This window comes from Lissotriton vulgaris, chromosome 3_1 (genome assembly GCF_964263255.1).
Source record: "Lissotriton vulgaris chromosome 3_1, aLisVul1.2, whole genome shotgun sequence".
Classification (NCBI taxonomy): domain Eukaryota; kingdom Metazoa; phylum Chordata; class Amphibia; order Caudata; family Salamandridae; genus Lissotriton; species Lissotriton vulgaris.
This window is the reverse complement of record NC_141689.1, coordinates 676,676,794-676,695,759: the sequence shown is the minus strand read 5'-3', so window position 1 is coordinate 676,695,759 and position 18,966 is coordinate 676,676,794.

Genomic DNA, 18,966 nt, shown 5'->3' with positions numbered 1-18,966 from the left:
GATGGATAGATGAGCTTTGATGAGAGGACAAAGATGTCTGCGAAGGACATTGTAAGAGTTGAACCGACAACTTTATCACTGTATATCTGAGATAAAGCCCTTGCATATTCAAAATACAAACAGTGCACCATCATAAATTATAATCTCAAAACCTATGCACACATTGTGTTAATGCATTCAATTAAAACTCTGGATTTACAATCTGACAGATCTGTTCCATCTTACAACCGTACAAAGCAGAATAAAAGCATAGTAGCCATCTCCACTTCTTGTTAGGGCGGACAGAATGCCTGCGTGCACCAAATAAAAAAATGTAAATATGATGATTGTCACATTGCCATGGTATTTGAAATGATCATTTGCCCTTAGAAGGGTAAACGCTTCCTTTACGTCTACATCGTCACCTGCTATCAGCATATACATCATTTTCTACCATTAATAAGAAATCAGAAGTGTCCCCACATATATTCCATATATGCATATCTGGACAAAGATGGTTCAGGGTCTTCTATGCATATTAAAATATTATCCTAATGTAGCAAAATACTGTCTTCCTTGGATGTCCCTTCACCGAAACAACTGATCTACACAATAGCATCGGACCCATGCGACTGATTGTTCAATAACCTGTGTAAACAGAAGGGGAAGGAGGGGGCACTACTGCCTTAGTTGTGCCCCTTTGGATCGGGCAGGGGGAAGACAGACAAAACACTATTAACCCAGACCGCCGCCCTAGTGTCCTTAGTGAGGACCCTCACATGCCTCTGAAAATGTTTACCAACATTCATTCAGGCCTGGCTGGTAGTTAGAACAAAACCAGTGCATTGTGTCAAAGCCTTCTTATAATCAAGACAAAGGCCCGCTCTGGGATCATTCCATGGTGTCAATTGGACGTCTTAGTCTAGAGAGAGTGTCTCATACTACGAGCGGGTACAAAGCCTACTACGGCATTTTTGTCACTGTGTATCAGTGAGTCAGTGAGTGATGAAGCAGCATTGCACAATCTAGTTGCTAGAATTTTGTCCTAGATTTAGATTTTAGCTTCCAGGTTAGGTTAATGAAAGTGATGAGCCAACAGGAGGAGCATTGTGCTGGTTGCGTCCAGGATAACTTAAAATTGTTGCAGCACATGAATCATAAGGCAATGTCCCTGCCTGCGTGGGCCGACCCCAGTGAGTGAATACTGATGCTACCCACCCTGGCCCCCTCTTGTGACTTTAATCATCAGAGGTGCAGCTTGGGCGAAACCAGAGATAGAATGCTGCACTGTGGCCTTTAGAATCACTCTGTGTAAGAGTAGGAGCTGTCTATGTGAGTGACCTGATGTTGCCTCAATGCCTTACCCTTCTGCTTAACCCAGAAACACAGTTTTGGCTGATTGAAGGGAGTTTGTGTTTCTGGAAGAAGCAGAAGGAAAAGGCATTTGGGCAACACCAGAGTTGTGTACATGTCATCATCATCACTGCTGCTCCTCAGGGATAGCCTAGAGCCAGGCCAGCCACAGGGCAGTGGAGCACATCACAATTCACAGAGCACTGGCAACATTCAGATGATAAACGTGTCATGTCACTTAAAAAGGAAAGCAGCAATATGCTTTGCTTATCTGAAAAATATGCTTTATGTGGCATGTAAGTTATAACTTTGCATTGCACGGTGATGGCCAAAGGGAAGGGGCCGCATGGACGCTGTCGGCAAGTTCTGGTGCATAGCCGGTGAATTCCTTGTGTGTGGCTTGGCTAAGCGATAACACAGATTAAACATGCGTTCATACACAGGGCCCCTATCTTTGACATGTTTAAATCCCAAGATACCAATATCTGTTGTTCTGAGAGTGGTGGGGTGTGGCAATGAGGCAGATATGTACATTTTAAAAACAAATCGATTCTCAAAAAACACCTGATCAGGCATGGAAAAAATTTACAAATCTTTAAAATGCCGCTATACTGTGGAAGATAAAAGAATGAGTGAGACTCTCCGGTGGATGGATTTGGTGGAAGTCAAATCGATTTTAAGGAGCAAGTCACTAATATACTAACAGTTATTAAAAAACATCACTATTAGTGGTGAATCACATAAATGGAGGAACACAATGATGGAGAGAGAACTCTTACACATGCAAACCATCCGTGCTGGGAATCATTAACCACGGAATGAAGGCATCACCAGGGGAACCAGCAGAGCTCCCACTGAAGTGCTGGCCTGTGGCCTCTCCTGGTTTGATGGATGCTGCTTTCGATTTGCAATTTAAGCACAAACCTGAGAGGGAAAAGCTTACCACCTCGAACCGCCCTTGCTCACAATAAATCCACTGGGCTGCGGAACGGGCCGGGGCCTACCGCCTTCCTCTCCCCCTTAGCCCCTGCTTACTGTAGTAACCTTGTGCTCACTTAGCCCCATTTCCTTGGCTGATATAGCCATAGCCATAACAGGCTAGCTTTTCCCTGTATGTCCTTCTAGCAAGTTACTACTTCTCAACTCTTATACCGAGCATCAGGCAGAACCGACCCCCTCAAAGGCATTATCCCCAGCATCCAAGCCTTCCTTGTGCCTCGCTCTTTTTCTCAGTCGTCTCTCTCTGGCCTCTGAGATCATGAAATGCCTGCCTTCTTTACCTCACCTTACCATCAAGTGCACCTTGCGCAAGCCTGGCCCCAATGGGCTTGATCACCATCCAGACCCCACCCTAATGGGTGAACTAGACCTCTATTTGCTGTGCGCAGGCGCAGGGCCGGGCGCCGAGCACCGGGCCTAGACATCTGCGTGCTGCATGGATCTGCAGCAGCAGGTGCATTTATTTAATATATTATTCATCATGAACAACCTAAATCGGACACGGCCTGTGCGTGTGCACCGTGCTGTGCAGCACCATTAGCATAGCATTAATTATGCAGATTTAGACTAGTTGATTAGTTGTGCTGCTACTGAACTCACTCGGGTCGGTCACGGACCAGGTTCCAAACCAACCCCAGCAACAAAACAGGCCCCCTGTCACAAAACCGACCCCTACCCCATCCAGCCTACCAGGGGATTGCTCGGTGCCCGGAATTACCAGTCCGGCCCTGATTCCATCCCGATCTCGAGAGCTGAGCGTTAATGTGGGTGTTACGAAAAGCAGTTTGAAGATAGCATCTGTACAAACTAAACATCTATCAGAAATGCCAAGTCTTCAAATTGCCAAAGAAAGCGTGGTCAGAGCAGAACTGGAGAACTCACCTGATACGATAAACAGTCCGAGGTCTCCTTTCGAGTGGATCCCAGCGAGAGAAATGCTAAAATCACCAATGCTGCGAGAAATAGAAATAGGACAGCATCAACAGTAGTCAAGGATGTCATGTGCCAGCCGGGTTCCTAAGCCGCGCACGTGCACATTTACCCCTGTACCATTGCGGTGATTTAAGGCAAGGCTGAAAGTGACGGGCCAATCCCATGTGTGGCTGCCATTTTGTGGGACCATCCACTGTGCTTTAGCCATAGGCCTCCAAAATTGTGGCGTATTCTGCCAGTAGGCCCAGACTCCCAGAGGTATTTATCAGGGGTGCTTGAAGCAACTGTTTCTATGTTGTCTTTTGAATTTGAACATAATTTAGGGCATGGATGGCATTGGATTGAATTCTGAAATGTGGTTTTTGGGGTGTAGTTAACTTTTTGTATGTGTGTTAATAAATGCCTTTGTTGCATGTGTATGTGTTGTTGTTGTGTAACTTTCCAACCTTTTTAGCCATGAAGATCTTTTCTTATGGGTTAAAGCTGTGTTGTGAAACAGGCATCCTTTGTCTGGCCATATAGGGATATAGGCCTGCTTGAGTTCATTGCTTTCCCGCCTTGCCCTTGTGCCTGTGATGAGTGACCATGTGGCTGGGGGCGATTTTTTGGTGGTAGTAGTAGTGTGCTGTTTTTGCCACATAGGCCTGTGTTTCTTTCCATTGTTCCTCTTGTCTTATTGCTTCTATCCCCACTGCCAGCTGCAGGTCCCTGATGCTCCATCCATCCCACATGATGCCCAAATTAGGGCCAAACAGGTTCCACTTCCACTACATTTGTATTGTTTTTCTTTGCTACTCTTTCTCTTCCTGAGTGTAGAGAGTACACTAGTAGTAATTAAAATTAAATCACAACAAATTCTGTGTTTGACTGATGTTCTTCAGGCTTTTTTGCTTTTAGGTGCACAAAAGACTGAGGAGGAGGTGTCTGTCATCATTGCCCTTTGTACTGCCAAACAGACGTCCTGCAATTTGTGCAACTGAGTGCTGCTGACATCTGAAGAAGATGGGCCCAAAGAAAGTAGGTACCAGGTCCTCCAAGACCAAGAATGTTGCTGAGAAGAATAAACAACAGAAGAAGGAAGTGACACTTAAATCTGGTGTTGACCCCAAAACCTTTTTTGGGAAACCAAAAATTAAGCCTTCAGCAGCGGTGTCCCGGGGGCAAGCTGGGGGCAGCACCTCCACATCAGTGGGCCCAATCCACCAACACTTGGCCAAGCTGAAAAGAGGTAGCCAACCTAATGGTGGAAAGCAGTGATGTTGAGCCTGACCTAAACTTATCGTTTTCTCAAAGTAGTACACAATCAATGCAGGAGGGAACACTGTAGATAAGTTGTTAACAACAACAGCCGCAATAACCGCCCGCAATAGTAGTTGTTGTTCCTCCCAAAGTAGGGGCAATACAGGAAATTGAGCCTCATGCAGAGGAAGAAGAAGAGGAAGCCACTCATTCAGGAGATCCATTGTATTTCAAATCTCCAACAAGGAAAAGGAAGGTTAGTCCATTGAGTTTTTCACCAAGCATCCCTTCTGATGATCTAGATCTAGATCTAACTTGGGAGCCACAACAATCAGAGCATGAGAGGGAGACACAACCCAAGACCAGGCTAGGGAAAATGAAACTTCCAGAAAGCCTTAGACCTATGGAGGTCGATGTAGACCAGCAGGATAATGATGATGAGCCAGTCATCACGAACATCACTCCCGGCCAGAGGACATGGAGACCAAGATTATTACCCTATCCAGAATGGCTGCGACTAGAAGGGATGTAGCACGCATACCTCCAACACAGGTAACACCAACATGACCTCCAGCTTTCATATTTATATTAGCAAAGGGCCAGCAGGATCCTACATCCAGCACAAGCACCACCTCATCAGACGTAGGTAGTGGTACTGCATAGCCACAGAGTCAAATTAAACACACACCCTCCAGTTCATCTGGCATTGGAAGTGTCACCTCCAGCAGGAGACAAAAGTTAAGCTCCCCAGTGTGGGACTTCTTTGTGCTTAGCGAAAAGGAGGAGAACATTGCTAAAAGCTCCAATTGTAATACCTCTGTTAGTCGTGGTAAACTTGGTACAAACTATGGTACTGGAGGCCAAATGACCCATCTGAAAAAACACCACGCAATCAACTGGGAGGACCACCTTCATCGCAGAAAAACTGGAACCATTGCTGTTGGTGGGGATAAATGAGTAGAAGGTCCGCTCACGGTGGAACAGGAAGAAGGAAAAGAGGGAGACATTCTCTCTGGTAGTGATACACAAAGTAGCCCTGTCCCCAGTACTGCAGTGGTACTGCCCACATCCTCAGCATCAGCAACATCTCAGTGGCACAAGATTAAGAGTCAGCCTGAGACACCAAGGAGTACTGCAATGCAAAAAAGTGCTGCGTCTAGCCGAACAGAAAGGAATACCACGCAGCCTACCATTCTTAGCATGTTAACTAGGCAGGAGGGACAGTATGAACGCAACCACCCAATTGCACGTTTGTACAATGTGAAGCTGGCTAAAATGTTAGCACTGGGCCTTTTCCCTTTTTCTTTTGTTGACAGGGTGGGTTTTCTGGAATTTGTGACAGCCATCTACCCCAAATGGAAGCTTCCCAGCCGCTACTATTTTACCAGAGTTGCTGTTCCAGTACTACTTCACGATGTGCTTGAATTCCTTGGAAAAGCCTTAAAACAGAGTGCCTGTCAGATTATCCACCTGACAACAGACATGTGGACCTTTTGCCAAGCCACTGATTACATGTGCATCACTGCACACTGGATCTCTTTTTTGGGTGTTAGAGAAAAGATATTTGCAGGTGTTGACACTGCTGAGATTTTGAATGACACTCACACACATGCAACTGTAGCCATATTTGCTATGGAGAAATCTCATACTGCTGCAAACATTTTGGATGAGTTTAACAGCAAGGTGTTTGAGTGGCTGCGACCAAGAGGGCTTAACATTGGTTTTGTTTCCACGGACAATGGCAGTGATGCAGTTAGGGCCATGAAAGATGGTGGCTCTTTCAGGGTCAGCATTAACATTGCTGTTCAACACTTTCTGAAAATGAAAGCAAAGTCAGCAACTTATTGAACACCTGCAGAAGAATATGCACACATTTTAACCATTCTTTCAAAGCTTGGAAGCAGCTGAGGGTCATTCAATGTGAGCATAAAATGCCATGCAAAACACTCATCCAGGAGGTGCCAACACGTTGGAACTCAACTTATTATATGCTTGATTGTCTGTTTGAGCAGTACATACCACTTAATGCTTATGTCATGACATGAAGATTAGGGAATCCTACTGTGAAAACCATGACTAATTAGATGGGCCAATGGGACCTCGTTAAATGCCTGATGGAGATGCTACTTCCTTTTGAGGTCTTCACACGTGAAGTCAGCAGGGAAGACTGTACTACGGGCCAAGCTATCCCATTGTTGTACATGCTAGAGCAACAGCTGAAGGAGGTGTCTGAAAAGTACGAAGGTGTGAATGACAAAGTAGACGCATGTTATTTGGCGGACGCCTTAGCCGTTCACTTATCTGAAAATACTAGAATTCAAAATAACATTGTGTCACATCGACATTACATTACTGCCACAATTTTGGATCCACCAAGCAAATTATTTCTGAACAGTAATGCAGTAATTCCTTTTTCAGAAGTGGATGTTGCCAAGTACAAAACTTGGATAGCTGAGGAAGCCACTGATTTAGAAAGCGACCGGCTCTTAATTAGAGGCCTTCCACCCAGGACAGAGCAAGTACTACAGGGCATGCAGAGTGAAGTTCTACTTCAGAGCATGAGAGCAGTACGTTTGCCTCCCAGTAGTCACCAACACTATCAATAATAACATCAACAACAGCACCAACAGTATCATCAGCCACATCAAAGAAAATGGTAACTGATTGGTTTCTACGGAGAGGGATGGGTAAGTCCATTGCTGATGCAAAGTCAAAAGAGGTCAAGCAAATCGGAGCACCCATGAACATTGAGCGGATGGTCCAGGCCTATCTGGATGACACAACAGAGGCCTCATGGAGCAAAGCCCATTGGTGTATTGGCATGGGAAAAGAAGCCAATGGCCAGTGCTCATCAGGCTGGCGATAAAGTATCTGGCTTACCCTGTCGCAAGTGTCTTTTCTGAGCATGTTTTCAGTGCTGCTGGTGCCATTGTAACTGTGAAAAGGACCAGTCTCTCCCCCAAAAGCGTGGAGAAGTTAATCATGATCAAAATGAATCAGTACTTCATACCACCGGATTACAAAATACGTGAATCACAGCAGGAAGAGTTGAGAAACTCCGAAGACATACGTAGTGGTTTACATGACCTACTTCTGTCCGAACCACCAGAGTTTGAGGACAAGCTCCTCTTCCCTGACAACTAGGCTTTCAAATTGTTACTTTCTTCCTTCCTTTATTTGTGTGTGTATCTGTCTTTCTGGCTCAAATCAAATCACAACAAATCCATCACCACTGTCTCCTATTTGTATTTACCTGTTGGAATTGCACGTCTGTGCATTTAACTGTCCATTCCACTCTTCAGAGTCCTGCTCCATGTTCCTGACTCACTCTAAATATATTTCCATCAAGCCAGACATTGGATGGAGATGGAGAATAGTACAATAAATGTTGCCTCTAAAAGTCCCTCCATAAGAAGTGGAACGTACATGACTATAGCTCTCTTCTGTTTTGTTTCTGAGACGAAACTCATCACTGTCCTAAGGCTACCGCCTCTGTCTGCAGGTATTCACAACTCTTCACTGGCAGAACTTGAGCAGGCATCCAAAAGTAAACTCATCGCTGTCAGAAGGCTCGAATCTGATCTGACAGCCAAAGAGAAGAGCAAGACAGGTATGATGAGTCGAACTATACTAGTTAATCTACAAACTAAAAGTGATTCAAGTGACAGTCAATGTTCCCTGGTTATTTAATAACCACATTGTTCTCCTAGTGCTGCAGGTGCAGTCTGAACTTAATCGGAGACATTCACTACAGACTGAGTTGGTGTTGGACAACACGTACCACACCATGATGATGATGACCATACTATCTTTGCACGCAGTCAGTCAGTTGGATTGGAGATTATTGATGGAATAACTACATTTCATGAACTGGCATAAAAGGTAAACACAACAATTCAACAGGAACCACAGCAGACCGAGGCTACCTGTCTGTTTAGGGGTAGAGTCGAATAGTGGTATGAGTGACAGTGGCGCATTGATTTAGTCACTTGATTTGGAAAATGCTAGTTTGCTGTATATGCCTTTTGTCTGGCTCTGTCAAGATTTAAGGGAAATGGAGGTTGGGTCACGGCCTGTTCTGTGCTGGCTCCCGTCCTGTTGTTGTTGTAGCTTAATGCTGTGTATATACTAGAGTAGACACAATGCATCCAAGTCACCTCAGTCTGAAAGTATTCTCGCTCAAGAGTCTTGTCTTCTTGCACCACACCGTAATTGATGCTTTTTTAAATGCATTTATTTTTCAATACCCCTTTTGTTTTTCCATCTACACTCACAGGCCGGCTTTTACCCAGTGCTAATATACTGGGAGCAACAACTCACACTTACCTTACCAATCCGCATCAGGCAGGCAGTGGCACCCAAGAATGATTTGCAGAGTGTCCATGGAAGGGAGGACCAAGATGAATGACGAAATGCAACTCCACAATTGGACCTGGATAATACAGTAACTTTAGTATCATATTCATAATTCGTCTTTTAAATAATTTGATTATTTTTCTCTCTTCAATCATTACGACTGTGTGTTGTATTGTTGTTTGTTTGCTAATTGATCCATACAACTATTTTTAAATTTTCGTTGCTAGCTTTAGAAGTAAGCCTGGTACAGCAAGTAATTTAGGTCTCTCCTAGGGCATACAGGCAAGGCAAATTTCATATAATACTGCAGCCCTGTACTGTCTTATTGTGTAGTAGTAGTTAGTAAGTACTACTCATTAACCATCAAGTTATCTTCATCATGCATGCATTTCCTTTTGTCCCTTTATAGATTTATTGGATAGGGGATCATCGTTGTCTTCAAAGATTGTGTTTTACTTTTGTTGTGTCCATGCCTACTGTTTTTCTTTGTCAAACCTTTCACAAAACCCCCCTTCCGATCCATTCATCAAACCCTAACCCTCTTCCCCCGGGCTGTGTGATTTATATTGAGGTGTGATGTGACTACATTAAATGTACACCAACAATTGATCACACGCTTGCTGGGGCAGATGTGGTGAAAGCAACACTAATTCAATTTCAAGGCAGGGCAAGGATCTTCTTCTGTTTGCCCACCCATGCTCAGTCTGTACAAGCCAATTTTTTCCAATGGGACCCACCGAATACATCATAATCAATTGTCGGCATTGATTGGATTCATCATCAAATTCAACATCCTACCACACAGCAGTAAAGTTTAGAATTACGATTGTGTTAAGTCACTCGCTTGACACAACTACAGTTTATTATAACTTCTTAACTTCTTGTACTACGCTGTCCCCACTACCATTACGTTTTATTTTAATTTAGCAGTTGTGATATTGTTTGTTTGGCGGTCTTCTTCTGTACTGTACTTTACTTTGTTCTACTACTCCTCCCACAGTCTCTCTCAGGCAAGTGACTGTCTCTTTTGTTTGTTTGCAAATGCTAGTGCCAGTGTCTATTACTTTCACAATCATGGCATCTTCACCATTCTGTTGGGAAACCATGCAGCCATTGCTGTGTCGAACTTAATCATCATCAATCACAGGTAAGACAAGTTTGCTGGGAGTTATAATGGACTAGGAGGAGCGACTGACTAGCAGGGCAAATATATCTGAGTGAGGGGTACCGCATCTATCTGTTTGAGTGTTACAAAATTGGCAGATTATTCAAATCCAACACTGGCTGCTGTCCTGCAGCAGCAAAGAAAGTTAGAAAACCATGTGACGTAAATAAATTCATAAATCAGTAACAATCATATGTGTAAGTATAAATAAATAAAATGTATTTCCCTAAACAAAAATAAACTATCACACACCTGACCCACCCCTCTCCCTAACCCCAACCAATGTCCAAATCGAAAAAACGTCTAAACAATGTCCAAAAAGTCAGAAACCCCAACATCCAATTCCCACCCACCAACAAAAGTAATAAAAAAGGGGCAATTTTACGGGGTCCTTCTACATTCAGAGGGCTTTTAAGTGTTTGTCCACCATGATCTTTACTCGCTCCTCTAACTGCTCTTCTAGCTGTGCCAGCCGCAAGAGAATTTGGCAGCGAAATGCCCTGCACTACCATTTGCATCCATAGGGGGCAGCAGTGCTTGAAAATGTGCGGGAGGGGGTGGCTGCCTGAGCGTGGTGCCGTACCACTGAAGGCGGGGCCCGGCTGGGGCCCGGGTCATTGGAAGAGGCTGCAGCTGCTGCCGCCTCTTCCTTCTCATCCTATTCTGCCTGAGCCACTAGCCAGCGGTATTCCTCGCAGATGGCCTCCAGTTTCCGGCGCCGGGCCCTGGCTGTCAACTCCTTCCTCGTTGGTTTTTCATGGGAAGGAAGATCTATAAAGAAAGAAACAGAAATGTAACCAATACTCTTAGCAAAACAGTAACACAAAATTGATTCAACGCATAGTGGTTTAGCAAAATTACATAACCTTTTTGCAGCCAGCATGCCAGCTCAGTCAGCTAAGCTTGCATCCAAGAACAACATATCAGTCAATACACAGACTCCTGTTACTTTTATTTACTACTGTCTGCAGGTGGGGAATCTCATATTTTTCAATTATGGGTGGCACTGGCCATACTCTCTCTGTTACATGAAGGGCATCTGCTTAATTTCACTTTCACTCTGCCCTGGCTACTACAAAAGGCAGATTTATATTATATATCTGATCCAATAATCATTGCTTATACATGGAACAACGGCATATCAGTACAGTAGCAGTCAGTGGCATGAGTGCTCACGGGTGGTGAAGTGGGTAGGGGAGGGGCAGGGTGGGGAGTAGCAAACTATGGATTGGGGACAATTACTGGTAGGTTAACATATAAATACATTTTAAAAAATTGTTGCACGCACTGCATTCATATTCCATAGTTTACTACCCCCACCCTGCCCCTCCCCCTCCCCACATCACCGCACGCCAGCACTTCCACCACCTGTAAAGATTGTAAGCAGCGCAAGAATCGCATGCGCCACTAACCTGAATCCTATGCCCAGCAGGAACGACTGGATGACTGTCCTCACAACCTCACACCGCACTTCACCCAACCACGGGACAATCACCGCAATTGGTGTGAACACAGTCGGAGGTCGCAAGGGGGAATCTGGGGATGAATGAAGGGGTCTTCTAAGCTTCTCAAGACGAGATTCGGATTCAGCAGCTTTACTGGGAAGACCTCCCTGAAGGTGGGCGAAAAGATGTAAAAAGGATATTGTACTTTTGCCTTGACGTGAATATCCCCACCTCCCCAGGGCTCCGGAACTTACCACTGGTGTAAGTGTTCTTTCCGTGTAGAAAATCAGGGGGTACTGGAAATACAGGAAGTCTATACAACAGCTGGTGAAAGTTAATGCACTTTCCTCTCAAGCTCCTGTAACAAGATCCGAAGTTGAAACTCTCTCCGGTAATCTTTTTGAACATGTACTGAGTACCAGGATCCCAAAATACTTCTTTTGGGATTGACGTGGATCAGGATTCGATAACCCCCGTAATGCAGGAAACCAAAAGCCAAAACAAATTAGGAGTGTGTGCGAACCGCACTCTACCGCAAACCAGGCGATAAACTCAAGGACTGCAAACAAGAGATGCAGAAGAGAGCGAGCCCGCTCTCCGCAATCTTTTCCCCACAAGCGCGACTTTGTTCTACTCACAGAGACGCGCTGGAAGTTGATGTGCTGGCCACGCAGGCACTTCGTCGTCGCGTCGGGTGTCTGATCAGCTGGCCTCGCTGGCACTTCGTCGTCGCGTCGGGTGTCTGCTCAACTGGCCACGCAGGCACTTCGTCGTCGCGGCGATCAAAACACAGGCTAGTCAAAATACTCCAAGTCAGGAACTCCAAAGCAGGAAACAACATGGAAACAAACCAGGAACAGGATTGACAAGCCCCGTTTTGTTCAAGGGGAGGAGCTTAAGTAATATCCTCCCATTGTGCAGCCTCCTGGCGCCGCTTGGCCTTCTGGGACTGGTAGTCTTTCTGCCCATACCTGACAACGTAGTGTTTGCGGCAACTTGCCGCTCTGCCAAAGGCGTTCACTACAGAACCCCCTCTCGAGGACTGCCGTCCCGGCGGTCGTCCCGGCTTTCCAGGAAAATTGTCGTGGAAAAGCGTAACCAAATCAGGACAATGTAAGTGGTCCGCCGGTTCCCAAGAGCGGTCTTCGGGACCGTAGCCCTTCCACTCGACCAGATACTGGACCCTACCCCGCACCATACGGGAATCCAGTATGGACTCCACTTCGTACTCCTCCTGCCCATCCACTTCCACAGATCCAGGGCGTTCAGGCAACCTAACACTCGGGAGGCAAGGCCGTAGAAGTGAAACGTGAAAAACCGGATGTATGGACCAGGATACAGGCAGAGAGAGTTTCATGGCCACGGTATTGATCACTTCACAGATACTATATGGCCCAATGTATTTAGGTTTCAGTTTGTTGGCGCCACGCAGATGCAAGTTACGGGTGGAAAGCCATACTTTATCTCCCACCTTGTACACTGGCTCCAGGGATCTCTTCGTATCTGCATACATCTTCTGGGAGTTCTGAGCCTTCTGCAAATTGTTCCGAGCCTCTAACAGTACGGCTCGGAGATGCGCATGGTGTTCCTGGATGGAGGGAACCAAGGAAACACCAGGCCATTCGAAAGGGAGCATATTCGGGTGGAAACCGTTCAAACAGAAAAAAGGAGAACATCCCAGAGTGGAATGCACCGCATTATTGTACGCAAACTCTGCAAGCCATAATAAGGTGGTCCAGCTGGTTGTGTTCTGTAAGGTGAAACAGCGTAGGTATTGTTCCAGGGTTTGGTTTAACCGTTCTGTTTTACCATCCGTTTGCGGATGGTAGCTGGATGATAGGCGAGCGTCTATCTGGAGGATGGTACAGAGCACCTTCCAGAAATGGGAGGTGAATTGCGTACCTCTGTCGGTTATCACCACATTCGGAAGCCCATGCAGACGCACAACGTTTTGCAGAAACACCTTCGCTAATTCGCCGGAGGTAGGCAGACTAGGTAGGGAGATGAAGTGGCCCATCTTGGTGAGATGATCTACCACTACCAAAATGACTGTTTGCTTCTCACACGGAGGCATTTCTACAATAAAATCCATGGACACAGTATGCCAGGGTTTGGGCGGAATGGGTAGAGGGCGTAACAATCCTGTCGGTTTAGCATGAGATGATTTACTCTGCGCACAAATCGCACAGTCTTTTATGTAGTTCTTCACACCAGTCCGGACGCTGGGCCACCAGAAGGACCGTTCCACTGTAGAGAGTGTCTTGTATACCCCCAGGTGTCCTCCTAGTACTGAGTCATGGGCCCACTTCATCACCTTGGTTTGCAACTCAAGGAGGGGAACATATAGTGCATGGTGATGATACGCTAAATGATCTTTTTCACAGCGATGATCCGGCTCTTCCAGGATCCATGCGGGTACATCTAGGTCAATGAGGGCGATTCTAACGTCCTCAAGAAAGTCATCCGAGGTGATTAAGGCAATGGAGGCCTCGCTGTTCTCGACGCCCTGTAGGATTGAGGGTGATTCGACAGTTCTCCCTGTGTCATCTTCCCCCAACCGGGAGAGAGCATCCGCCTTACCATTCCTAGTTCCGGGTCTATATCTGATGACAAAGTCAAAATCGGAAAAGAAAAGGGTCCATCTCAGTTGACGGGGGGTCAATGCTTTCGCGGTTTTCAGAAACAGGAGATTGCTGTGGTCAGTTATGATCTCCACAGTATGCACAGCTCCAAGAAGGTAATGCCTCCACTCCTCGCATGCTCTTTTAATAGCCAATAGCTCCTTGTCCGTGATGGAATAGTTGACTTCACACGGAGTGAGCTTCTTTGAATAGAACGCCACCGGATGAAGCTGTCCTGTAGTAGGGTGTCGTTGTGACAATATTCCGCCAAGAGCATATTGGGAGGCGTCCGTTTCGAGGATGAAAGGCAACTGAGGGTTTGGGTGCCGAAGGATGGGGGCTTGTGTAAACTTCAACTTGAGGGTTTGAAAGGCCTTTTCTGCTTCTTCTCCCCATTTGAAGGATACGTTCTTCCGCAAGAGAGACGTGATGGGGTGAATTATCTTGGAGAAGTCCTGGACAAAGCGCCTATAATAATTGGCGAACCCAAGAAAACTTTGAACAGATTTGATAGTCTGCGGCGTTTTCCAGGAGAGTATGGCCTCGACTTTTCTCATGTCCATCCTAAATCCCTGGGCATCGATCACGTAACCCAGAAAAGCCACTTGTTTGACGTGAAAAAGACATTTTTCTAGCTTGGCATACAACGAGTTACGCTGTAGTCTCTCCAACACCTCCTTGACGTGCGTAATGTGTTCTGAGAGGGAGGCAGAGTACACCAGAATGTCGTCAATATAGACGATACAGAAAGACTCCAAACACCCCCGCAACACCTCATCCATAAAAAACTGGAAGGCGGCGGGGGCATTGCATAGTCCAAACGGCATCACCCGATACTCAAAGAGTCCGAATTTGGTTCGGAAGGCCGTCTTCCACTCGTCCCCAGTCTTAACTCGCACGAGATGGTATGCCCCTCGAAGATCCAGTTTGGTGAAATACCTCGCCCCTTTAAGTTGATCCATAAGCACAGGTATCAAGGGCAATGGGTACCGGTTTTTTACCGTCACCCGGTTGATGGCTCGGTAGTCAATGCATGGACGCAATTCCTCACAGTCCTTCTTGGGGATGAAAAACATAGGCGACGAGACAGGGGACGTGGAGTGTCTAATGAACCCGGTGGCCAAATTGTCGTCAATGTAGGTCCGTAGATACTGTGTCTCCTTTTCGGTTAGGGCATACACTCTGCTGCAGGGTAGCTCCGCACCTGGAACAAGGTCCACACGACAATCGTAGGTCCTATGTGGAGGCAGATGAGTGGCTTTTTTCTTATCGAACAAGGAGGCGTATTCGTGGTATTCCGCCGGTAAAACCGTGGCACAGCAGAACCTGTCAACTGAGCAGGCTCCCGCCAAGCAAGAGGCAGGTGAGGGTTCTGGAACACTGCGGAGAAGGTCTCTGTTCTGGCAATGTTCTTGGCAATATTGGGATGTCATTCTAACTGTACGGGTTGGCCAGCAAACAGAAGGGTCATGTAAAGTTAGCCAGGGCATGCCTAAGATAAGCCGGAATTGTGGGGCGTCTATGAGGTCGAATTGTATATATTCGTAGTGATGGGTTCCATATTCCATCAGCAAGGCCAGGGTATGTTGAGTCACGGGTCCCGATGACAAGTCAGTGCCGTCCACAGCTTTGACCATCTCGGGCGTTGTTTTCCGGTCACAGGGAATACCCATTCTTTTTGCATAAGTTTGATCGATATAGTTCCCTGTGGCTCCTGAATCCAACAGAGCGTCCACCAAGAAAGGTTTCTGTTTTGGTACCTGCAGGGTTACGTTTATATTCATGTGTGCAACCGCAGGGTGAAGGGTGTTCGCGACGTAAGAGGAGACCGGGGGAGACTGGAGTCCTGAATCAGTGGTCTCTGTCTGATCCAAGACCATTAGTTTTCCGACGGCTCTTCCGTCTTCAGGGAGGCCTGTGTTCTGGGAAATACATTTCTTCCGGAAGTAGAAGCCCGAGCTCTGCAATCGTTAACGAAATGCCCACTTTTTCCGCAGTACATACATAGTTTGAGCCTTCTTCTCCGATCCCTTTCTTCTCTGGTGAGGGGGCCTCGTATTCCACCTATTTGCATAGGCTCTGGCCCCTCCTGGGGCTTGGCTTTTTCATCACTCGCTTGTCGAGCTCTAACCAGGGGATAGGAGAACCGAGAGTCCCCTCTGCTCCGATCACCTCTCCGCTCCATCAATCGATGGTCCAGTTGGACTGTTAAGTCAATAAGTTCTTCACATGTGGAGGGCAATTGCACCACCTGTGCTAAGACGTCCTTCAATTCTCCCCGGAGACCCTGATAGAATAGGGAGATTCTTTTCTGAGCCGGCCAGTCTGTCTCAACTATGAGGCGGTTGAAAGTCGTAATATAGGACAATAGGTCCTGCGAACCTTGGCGTAAGGTCATTAACTCCCGGTCCAATGATATCATGTGCGACTTTCTGTCGAATAGTTTACGCATTTCGAGACAGAAATTGTCGAAATTATGTAATACGGGATCATTCCGTTCCACTAAAGGAATGGTCCATCCGGATGCGTTTCCCCCCATATATGACATAACGAAGGCTGTCTTTGAAGAATCCTCCTGAAAGATTTGAGGTTTGCAAAGGAAATGAAGGCGACACTGGTTTAGAAAGGTCTCAAATTTTCTGGGATCTCCGTAAAACCTTTCGGGAGGTGCCAGAGGTATGCCATGGGTCTGCAGAATATGTACTGTCGGGGTGGCATCTGTGGACGTAGAAGGGGCTGCAAAAGTTCCCCCAGGTTGGAACGATGGAGGAGGGGGCAAGGTAGCAGGCCGTATTAGCGGTCTGCCACTAGGCTCTTTTTGGGCAAGATCAGACATTTCTTTACGTAAGTCTGACATTTCCTTGTACAAAGCTTGGTTTTCAGCTCGTGATGTTTGAACCTCGCTTTGCAATTCCGAGAAGCTTTCCAACAAAGAGGTGAGTATAGTGTTTGTATCCATCGTCCGGGCTGGTTAGCGTTCTTGGGCTTGTCAATCTGTAAAGATTGTAAGCAGCGCAAGAATCGCATGCGCCACTAACCTGAATCCTATGCCCAGCAGGAACGACTGGATGACTGTCCTCACAACCTCACACCGCACTTCACCCAACCACGGGACAATCACCGCAATTGGTGCGAACACAGTCGGAGGTCGCAAGGGGGAATCTGGGGATGAATGAAGGGGTCTTCTAAGCTTCTCAAGACGAGATTCGGATTCAGCAGCTTTACTGGGAAGACCTCCCTGAAGGTGGGCGAAAAGATGTAAAAAGGATATTGTACTTTTGCCTTGACGTGAATATCCCCACCTCCCCAGGGCTCCGGAACTTACCACTGGTGTAAGTGTTCTTTCCGTGTAGAAAATCAGGGGGTACTGGAAATACAGGAAGTCTATACAACAGCTGGTGAAAGTTAATGCACTTTCCTCTCAAGCTCCTGTAACAAGATCCGAAGTTGAAACTCTCTCCGGTAATCTTTTTGAACATGTACTGAGTACCAGGATCCCAAAATACTTCTTTTGGGATTGACGTGGATCAGGATTCGATAACCCCCGTAATGCAGGAAACCAAAAGCCAAAACAAATTAGGAGTGTGTGCGAACCGCACTCTACCGCAAACCAGGCGATAAACTCAAGGACTGCAAACAAGAGATGCAGAAGAGAGCGAGCCCGCTCTCCGCAATCTTTTCCCCACAAGCGCGACTTTGTTCTACTCACAGAGACGCGCTGGAAGTTGATGTGCTGGCCACGCAGGCACTTCGTCGTCGCGTCGGGTGTCTGATCAGCTGGCCTCGCTGGCACTTCGTCGTCGCGTCGGGTGTCTGCTCAACTGGCCACGCAGGCACTTCGTCGTCGCGGCGATCAAAACACAGGCTAGTCAAAATACTCCAAGTCAGGAACTCCAAAGCAGGAAACAACATGGAAACAAACCAGGAACAGGATTGACAAGCCCCGTTTTGTTCAAGGGGAGGAGCTTAAGTAATATCCTCCCATTGTGCAGCCTCCTGGCGCCGCTTGGCCTTCTGGGACTGGTAGTCTTTCTGCCCATACCTGACAACGTAGTGTTTGCGGCAACTTGCCGCTCTGCCAAAGGCGTTCACTACACCACCTACCGCTACTGCATAAGGTACTTTGTTCATTGATTGTGTAACCAACAGATAGGCCACCATTTGCAGGTTGGCTGACACAATCAAAAATAAATTAACATAGGTAGGAAGTGGTCCTCAGAGTCGGAGGAAGGCGCTTGATAATACTACTTTTATATATTCCCCTCTGCTTTGCTACTCTGGCACAGTTTCTTTTACATTCTCTTCAAAGTAAGAGTCTGCATCCAGTGACAGTCTCCACCTATGCTGTCGATGATGAATACATTCAGGCATCCATCCATTAAAAGTAAATGTCTATCATTCTTTTTTATATATTGCTTAACAAACCTGAGCTGATTTAACCAACAACCACCCATGCGTCCACTCCTTCCTTCCTTGACTTAGCTTTGAGTTTGACCCAAACACAGCTGATGATTCTTTCTATCCAGTATCCACCCATACTTGTTCGCCCAGCCAGGCAGGCATCTTCTTTCACCTTCCACCCATCCTTCAACAACCCATGCATCTGATATCTCTCAGCCACCTGCATGCTGCTTCCAAAGTTTCCTTCTCTGCTAGTCATATTACATCTGGCCCGTCTTTCCTCCTTCCACCCTTCTTTCCCTTTTTGTTCAACACATCCAACAAAGTCATCTGATCTGACTTTTAGTCTTCTCCATAAAACTTTCACAGCTGAGTTGGAGTCAGATAGGAGAGGCCATTGGTTACTCAACTCACGCTGGTAATGCTGTTGCTAATGCATTGGTAATGCTAAGTAAAGGGTGTCTTCTTTAACCGT